The sequence below is a fragment of the Acinonyx jubatus genome, chromosome B1 (genome assembly GCF_027475565.1).
Source record: "Acinonyx jubatus isolate Ajub_Pintada_27869175 chromosome B1, VMU_Ajub_asm_v1.0, whole genome shotgun sequence".
Taxonomy (NCBI): Eukaryota; Metazoa; Chordata; class Mammalia; order Carnivora; family Felidae; genus Acinonyx; species Acinonyx jubatus.
In genome coordinates, this window is record NC_069382.1 from 164,656,402 (window position 1) to 164,664,262 (window position 7,861).

Genomic DNA, 7,861 nt, shown 5'->3' on the forward strand with positions numbered 1-7,861 from the left:
GGATAAAGAAATTGTGGTTTATATACACCATGGAATACTACGTGGCAATGAGAAAGAATGAAATATGGTTCTCGCTTTGTAAAGTCACTGTTGGTACAGACTTTGAATGGTAACTAGGAAAACTGGAACTCAATAAATGCTTAGCGAATATCTGGCAATGAGTTCCCCAAGAGAGGACATAGCTCTGTGGCACTAATGGTATTTTAGGATAGGTGGATCATCTCATTATCATATAACATCATAGTTATGAACATCATCTTTTTGCCCAGACTACCTTCTTTAGATGTGGTCTCTACCATTTGCACTAGTAAGTGACCTTGAAGATAACCTTTGTATGCCACAGTTTCTTTATGTATAAAATGGTGGTTATAACACTACTTATTTAATAAGTCTGATGTATGAATTAAAAGAGTTAAAATACATAAAGTGCTTAGGACTGTGTCTGGTATATAATAAGGCTACATAAATAGTTTCTACTAATTTTTATGGGTTTTATATAGTATGTGAGGAGGAGAGAGTTAAAGTATCAAATTTATGGTAAGCAAATAGGATATTTCAGAACTAATTGCAAACTAGGCATAAATACATCATCACAATCTTAGTTCCTCCATTAAGAGTCTTGAAACACATAAAATTGATAACATGGAATTGTTGGTCAAAAATTTAGTCTATTGTTAAGTTCTTAGAATCCAGCAGAAGACCTTATCTTTTTCTTGGGCAGTGATCACAAGCCACGAGGTAACAGTCTTTTAAAATGCCTTCCATAGACATTCAATTTCAGGTAGCATTGTGTTATTATAATTAGTAGAGTATTTATACGATAGTCTTCCTTTTTTTCTGAGTATTTGGGAGACACCACACTTTGGTTTCCTGATTGTGGTTGATATTCACTAATTTTCCAGGGACTTTTGAGAAATTAAAATAGGAATATGGACAAGGATTCTGGATGCCAAATTCATCAGCTGTAATCATATTATTCTAACAGCTTTTTCTATCATTAGTGGTTGGTAGCAAAAGTTTTGAAGTCAGACTGTTTGGATTTAAATCTATTTCTTTTCCTAGCTAAATGACCTTGGACCGATTAGCTAAACTCTGTTATTTGTTTGTTTATTTATTTAGAAACTATTTTCCATCAACCTTATTTCCATTTTGTTTGCCTTTGTGGAAGAGCAGCTTAAGACCACTCAGTGGTTGTTCTAGCCCATTCGGTGGCCTGAGCAGGCGGAGCTGCAGACCAGTGTTCAGTGGCAGGCTGAGCGCTCTAGCCTTCAGTGGGGAACTGCCGAATAGGCCCAGAGTGCACCTCCATGCCTTTAGACCAGTCTGCGACTTCAGGATGAGTAACAGTGAACTCAGGAGCTGGAACAGTCCATTCACCCTGAAAGTCCTCCTTGGTCACAGCTTTTTCAGTAGCAGCCTGCTCGTCCTTTTCAATCTCTTCAGGATCTCTGTAGAAGTAGAGAACAGGCATGACCTCCCATGGGCATTCACAGGAAACGGTACCACATATGTGCAGAACTTCCCAAGCCAGCACCCACCACATCAGACACACTCTTGTTGCAAGGGATGGCAATGTCCATATAACACAGAGGAGAGTCTGTGTTATACAGAGCGATGGTAAGCAGGTGAACATAGGACGTTTGCAAGAGGCTTGTGGTCAGCTCTGGGATCAGTAACCATCAGAAATCTCTTCCCTTGAAGGCTTCCTGGATCTGGTTAGTGAAGGTTCCAGGAGTGAAGTGACCAGCAATAGGAGTGGCTCCAGGAGCAGCAGCAAACATCAGCACAGTTCACTGGCCAGCATTCCTGGATCATAGGGCACTGACATCAGCTGGGTTTTCAATGGCGATGATGGCACGAGCTACCATCAGAAGCTTCTCCCAGGTTCTCTTAAGATTTATGACATAGATGCCATCACTTTTCCTTTTGTAGATGCACTGTTCCATTTGGAAGTCAAGGTTGGTGTCACCTAAGTGGGTTCCTGCTGCAAAGAATTTGAGGACATCCTTCATTTGTAGGAGGGGCTCCAGACATTGTAAAAGTTTCCCTTTAAATTATGACATGAACACAAAACACTACATGGACCCCTCCTTGGGTAGCACAGAAGGTGTAAATTCTGTTTTAATTCTTTTATATATAAAATGGAAATAAAGGTATCTACTTCGTAAGGCTGTTACAGGAATTAAGTGAGGTAATCATATAAAGCTCTTAGAAAAGGGCCTGGCACAAATTAAGTGCAAAAATTGTTAAATGCTATTGTTTTATTTTTAATAGACTTTGAGATAGTTACACAGCAACTATTGATTTGAAAGAATAGAGACAACCTATCAATGTAAAATTTGGTTTGTTTATTATTTATTTATTTATTTATTTATTTATTTATTTTGTGGTAGTGTTTAAAGGTAATATGTGCTGTAAACAAGACTAGAAGGTTACTTTATCTTCCCTTTCAGGATGACTGAAAATGTGATTTAGATCTCCCTGATGGATCAACATTCTCCCTAATAATACCTGAGGGAATTATTTTAACTCTGGGCATTAAGACCACAGAAAGATTAATAGCGAGAAATCAGTTCTCTCAAAAAAAAAATGCTCCATACTTAGTTATTTGACAGCAATAAGTTTTCCATTTTTAGTTTAATTAACATATTATATGTATATATAAACACACACACACACACAAGTGGAACCTAGTCAGGAGTGTATCAGGTAACATTATGAATCTAGTTCCTCCTCCTTTTTGGTTGAACTATTCCTATCTTGCCCTCAAGTTTATCATGCAGACATTTTTACCCATATTGGTTACAGTTATTTCCTGTGTGTGTGTGTGTGTGTGTGTGTGTGTGTGTGTTTAATTAGACTCCATATTGAGCGAGGGTGTGGAGCCCAACATGAGGCTCCAACTCATGACTGTGATATCAAGACCTGAGCTAAGATCAAGAGTCAAACACTTAACTGACTGAGCCACCCAGGCACCTCAGTCACAGTTATTTCTTGATTTCTTTTTAAAAAATTTTTTTTAACGTTTATTTATTTTTGAGACAGAGAGAGACAGAGCATGAACGGGGGAGGGTCAGAGAGAGAGGGAGACACAGAATCTGAAACAGGCTCCAGGCTCTGAGCCATCAGCACAGAGCCCGACGCGGGGCTTGAACTCACGGACTGCGAGATCATGACCTGAGCGGAAGTCGGACACTTAACCGACTGAGCCACCCAGGTGCCCCAGTTATTTCTTGATTTCAATGTTAGAGCTTATAGACTTATTGTAGAGTTCTCTGAGACTGTTCAAATTTCAGTCTACACTGTAGAATTTGCCAGTTGGTTTTATGGCACTGTTGGGATTCTGTTGTGTATAACTGTTACTATGCAAAACTCTGCTACTTACTAATCTAGTGCCCTCAGGCAAGTGTGTCTCCATCCCCTACCTCTAAATGAAGTTAATAACGGTACTTAGCTTATAAGGATTAAAAAATTTAACATTGTTAAAACCTTTAGAATACGACTTAGCACACAGTAAGCATTATATCAATATTTGTAAAAGAAAAAAAGAAAAACAAAGATGTGTAAGACAGAATATAGACCCTAAAACATTTGATGATAGGGAAGTGACAGTGAGTCTTCCAAAAAGGTTCTTTTGGTTTGTAAGGTACCAAACCAAAGGCCTTCAGTACAGGAAGATCTACACTGGTTGATTTAAGGGGCATAAAACTGACTTTAACATATATAGAAAAGTAGATTCTGAGCTACTGGTACAGGTGAAGGAAGCATTTAGAAGCGATGTAGACAATCCCCTAAAGAAAGTGGTCCTCATGTGCTTTCAGGGCCAAAAAGTCAGCACAGCGCCCAGGGATATAAGAAAGGAATTAGAAACCAATCAAAAAACCTGGGAAAGTGTTCCAGAAATGCAATCGAGCATTTCATGCTGGTCTATTGTAAAGATCCTGGGCAAACCATTTAAGGTCACAGCGTCTTGGTTGCTTCATTTGCAAAATATGTGCATGTTGCTACACGTTTACATTGTAAGATTGTTGTAGGGATTACATGATAGGGAATGTTCCTGTACTGTGTTCACTGTAAAATTATTAAAATATTAATGGAAGTGCCATTCAGGCACCCCTATATACCATATATTCTTTATGCATTCATCAGTTGATAGACATTTGGGCTCTTTCCATAATTTGGCTCTTGTTGATAGTGCTGCTATAAACATTGGGGTACATGTGCCCATTTGAATCAGCAGTTTTGTATCCTTTGGATAAATACCTAGTTGTGCAATTGCTGGGTTGTAGGGTAGGTCCATTTTTAATCTTTTGAGGAACCTCCATACTGCTCTCCAGAGTGGCTGCACCAGTTTGCATTCCCTCCAGCAGTACAAAAGTTTTCCCCTTTCTCCTCATCCCCACCAACATCTGTTGTTTCCTGAGTTGTTAATTTTAGCCTTTCTGAAAAGTGTGGGGTGGTATCTCTTTATGGATTTTATTTGTATTTCCCTTCTGATGAGGCTTTTTTTTTTTTGAGTTGACAATGATAGCCACAAGGCATTTATTTACACTTGCCTACCCCAGTCTCCCTGGGACCAAATCAAAGGTGACTGGCCCAGAGAGTCTGCTGACCTCTGAATACCGGGGAGGCCCAATCAGGCCATCAGCAGCCCTCAAGGGCTCCGTACCAGGTGGAGGGAGCCATGTACCATTGGTATTCCTTTACCCCTCTTCCCTCATCCCCAAGGGGTTTCCCTAGCCTCACGGCCTCTGGAGGCTGGCTCACTCATGTGTGGCTGTAGCTCCTGATGGCCATGGGCAGGCGGTACACTTCTAGGTTGATAGGGCAGCTGTAGTGTGCCTCCGGGCAGTGCTGCCACCAGGCTGCAGCACATCAGCATGCTGGGACCAAGACTGCTCTTACCACTTGCCCCAATGGTGGTGGTGGTTGGTAGTGGGGGGTGGGTGGGTGATTCTCGGATGCTTTTCAATAAATATTCATATAGAACTGTAAATGTATTTTCTCTTCCTTATGATTTTCTGAATAACCTTTTCTTTAGCTTACTTTATGGTGAGAATATAGTATGTAATACATAGAACATGCAAAATATGTGTCGACAGTTTATGTTATTGGCAAGACTTCCAAGCAAGAACAGGCTATTAGTACTTATATTTGGGGAGCATGGTCACTGCCCAGTCCCCAGGTCGAGCGTGGTCGCCGCTCAGTCCTCAGGTTGTTCAAGGGTCAACTTTATTTCAGCCTAGACAGTCTGACATGACAAAGCCACCTCAGTGAATTACCTTGATTGATTCTGACATATTGAACTGACTTTATAATCCTGGGAGCAGTCCTCCTTGATCGCAATGTTTAATTATTTAATATAATATTCAACACAAATTAAAAAAATTTAAAAATCATTTAAAATAACTTTAAAATAGTTTAAAATAATTCCTAGATTTTTTTCAAGAATTGATATTTCTTTCTTGGATCAAAATTCACAGGTGAAGCAATTCGCTGAAATTTCCTTTGTGGAAAGATTTTTAAGTACAAAGTCAAATTCTTTAATAGATATAGACCTATTCTGATTATCTCATTTTGTTTTCTTGAGTGAGCTTTGATAGTTTGTCTTTCAAAGAATTTTTCCATTTCATATGAATTCAATTTATTGGCATAATTTTCAGAATATTCTCTTACTAACCTTGAATATTTGTAGAGTGAGGATGTCGTTCCTCTCATGTCAGATATTGGCAATTGATATCTTTGTAGTTCATTTTTTCCCCTGATTAATCTAGATTTTTCCAAGTTTATTACCTTTCCCCCATTTTTTTGATTTTATTTATTTTTCTCAATTTCTTCTTCGTTTTCTGTTTCATTGATTTTCACTTTGATTTTTATTGTTTCTCCTTTTCAGTATCTGATCTATCTTGCTTGGTAAATGCTTTTGAAAATAATATATGTTTTGTTATTACTGGGCAGAGTGTTCTGTAGTGTCAATTAGACTAGGGTGATTAAAAGTGTTACTCGAGTCGGGTGGCGGCAGCGGCAGCAGCAGCAGCGGAGGCACCCCCGCCGTCACAGCCTCTGCGCTGGTGCAGCCACCCTCACTCCCTCTGCTCTTCCTCCCTTCGCTCGCACCATGGCTGATCAGCTGACTCAAGAGCAGATTGCTGAGTTCAAGGAAGCTTTCTCCATATTTGACGAAGATGACGATGGTACCATCACAACAAAGGAACTTGGAACCGTCAATGAGGTCACTGGGTCAGAGCCCAACAGAAGCCGAATTGCAAGATGTGATCAACGAGGTGGATGCTGACGGTAATGGCACCATTGGCTTCCCAGAAGTTTTGACTATGATGGCTAGAAAAATGAAAGATACAGACAGTGAAGAAGAAATTCGCGAGGCATTCCGAGTCTTTGACAAGGGTGGCAATGGTTACATCAGTGCGGCAAAACTACGTCACGTCATGACAAACTTAGGAGAAAAACTAACCGATGAAGAAGTAGATGAAATCAGAGAAGCAGATATCGATGGAGATGGGCAAGTCAACCATGAAGAATTCGTACAGACGATGACTGCAAAGTGAAGACCTACTTTCAACTCCTTTTTCCCCCCTCTAGAAGAATCAAATTGAATCTTTTACTTACCTCTTGCAAAAAAAAAAAAAATCATTTACTCATTCTGTTTCTATATAGCAAAACTGAATGTCAAAAGTACCTTCTGTCCACACACACAAAATCTGCATGTATTGCTTGGTGGTCCTGTCCCGTAAAGATGAAGCGCTACACATCAGTTTTACGATATAAATACTTGTACTACCTTAACGATAAAGAAGCACTTAGTGGACTCCTTGCAGTTCCGTTTGCTAATGATTACTACACTGTTTGGGCTGGCCAGTTTTTCATGCATGCAGCTTGACGATTGAGCACAGTCAGGCCTTTGTATTAAAAACGAAAAATGAAAAAAACAAATAAAAAAAACCTGTTTCAAATGGGTTCTAGTTCAATTATGTTAGTATAAATTGTCATAGCAGGTTTACTGAAAACAAACCTTTAAAATTGGTTTACCTCAGGATGCTGTGCAGAAAAATGGGTGAAGGATAGATAGACCGTCTAGACGCAGCCCCACAGAGCAGGACGGCCCCCTGTACTTCCGTGCGCCCCCACCCGTGGTGACAGTGACACATCCTGCCGGCATCCTGTGTGTGTTGGTTTAGCGTTGTCCGCATTGTACCAGAGACCGAGATGGGTGTCGGGCTGTCACCATTCACACAAATTTTTAAAAAGAAACCTTTACCAAGGGAGCATCTTTGGATTCTCTGTTTTTAAAACCTCCTGAACCCGACTTGGAGCCAGCAGGGGTAGGCTGTGGCTGTGGACTCTTCAGCACAACCATCAACATTGCTGTTCAAGAAATTACAAGTTAACATCCATTCCAAGTTGTAAATGCTAGTCTTTTTTTCCAATAAAAAGACCATTAACTTAAAAAAAAAGTGTTGGTCAAAGCTTTTTTGTTGTTACTAATACTCTGCTGACCTGTTTATCAATTACAGAAAGGTGTATGTTGAAATTGTCAACTATAGTTGTGGATTTGTATATTTCTCTTTACAGTTACATCAGTTTTTGCATCATATATTTAGAAGCTCTGATGTTACATGCAGAAATGCTGAGAATTGTTACATCTTAAAGAATTGATCTGTTCATCATTATTATGAAATTAATCTCTGTATCCCTATAATATTCTTGCTCTGAAATCTTCTCTGATGTAAATCAGCTTTCTTTTGATTAGTATTAGCATGGTGTAACTTTTTCTGTCTCTTTTTTAAACCTGTGTCATTATATTCAAAGTAACTTTCTTTTAGGCAAATTAGTTGGGTCTTGA

At 39.4% G+C, this 7,861-nt stretch overlaps 2 pseudogenes; one reads left to right on the top strand and one right to left on the bottom strand.

The window, feature by feature from the left end:
• Positions 1 to 674: 674 nt before the first annotated feature.
• On the bottom strand, positions 675 to 4,882 carry LOC106986646 (40S ribosomal protein SA-like; annotated as a pseudogene).
• Positions 4,883 to 5,983: 1,101 nt separating this feature from the next.
• On the top strand, positions 5,984 to 7,472 carry LOC106986590 (calmodulin-like; annotated as a pseudogene).
• Positions 7,473 to 7,861: the final 389 nt, after the last annotated feature.